Raw genomic sequence first — 1,313 nt, forward strand, 5'->3', positions numbered from 1 at the left:
GGCTAATCCCCTTGTCCTCACAAAAATTACCAAACTTTTCATTCTCAAACTCTCCCCCATAATCACTATGGATGGTCAAAATCTCACAACCTAGCTTTTTCTGAATCCAAGTAAAAAATATTTTAAACTCCTCAAAAGACTCATTTTTATGTGAAAGAAATCTAGTCCAAGTGAACCTCGAGTAGTCATCAACAATCACAAATCCATAGACTTTCCCTCCCAAGCTGACAGTGCTAATGGGTCCAAACAAATCCATTTGAAGGACTTCTAAAGGTCTAGAGATTCTATTATCCTTAATGGGGTAAAAGGTGGAGTGGACTTGCTTTCCTAGTTGGCAGGTATCACAAAGGTGGTCTTTTGAAAACTTGAATTTGGGGACATCTCTAACCTGGTCTTTTTGGGTCACTTTCCTAAGGGTTTTCATACTTGCATGACAAAGTCTCCGGTGCCACAACCATGAATCATCAATCATTATTTTTAAGCAAAATGAAGCAGCACATTCAATGTTATTTAAATCAAGCATGTAGATGTTGTTGATCCTTTTTCCTGCAAAATAGTATTGTTACTTAAACTTATAATGCATAAATTTGCAAAGAATTTTACGATGAAGCCTTTGTCACAGAGTTGATTGATGATGAGCAAGTTGTGCTTTAATTCATCTACAAATAAAACATTTTCAATCATAAGGTTCTTGGAATTACCAATTATACCCGCACCTACCATCTTCTTGGTGGTGTTGTCTCCAAGAGTAACATTACCTCCAGTCCTGGACTCTAGTAGAACAAACTGATTGGCATCACCAGTCATATGTCGAGAGCATCCACTGTCCAGGTACCACATACTCTCACGAGGTATTTTGTGAGAGCCCTCCTACAAAATTACCAAATGTTAGATTTAGGAACCCAAGAAGGTTTGGGTTCCTTATTATGAAGAGTAGAATGCAATGCATGTGTGGTATGCTGTGGATCATGCACCTTAGGTCTCCATACCCAATGTGTACTATGGTGAACTGTGCAAGTGTGTGAGATGTGTCCTAGCATGCCACATGAAAAACATCTAACTCCAGGAAAAGGATTTCTTAAGTGGTTTGAGTTATAATGCCTCTTCTTAGGTTTTAGCAATTGATCAAAAGTAATTGTCATCGTTGTTTTCTTACATGTTTCTAGTTCATTTTGAATCTTCAAATTAGTGCTCTTTAAGACCTCATTTTCAATCCTCAAATTTTTCTCCATCTCTTTAGACTTCCTAAAATCAGATTCAAGTGTTGTGTGTGAAACTTTTAATGCATCACGTTTTTCAACTAATTCACAATG

The sequence above is a fragment of the Dendrobium catenatum genome, unplaced genomic scaffold, assembly GCF_001605985.2.
Source record: "Dendrobium catenatum unplaced genomic scaffold, ASM160598v2 fragScaff_scaffold_1416, whole genome shotgun sequence".
Taxonomy (NCBI): domain Eukaryota; kingdom Viridiplantae; phylum Streptophyta; class Magnoliopsida; order Asparagales; family Orchidaceae; genus Dendrobium; species Dendrobium catenatum.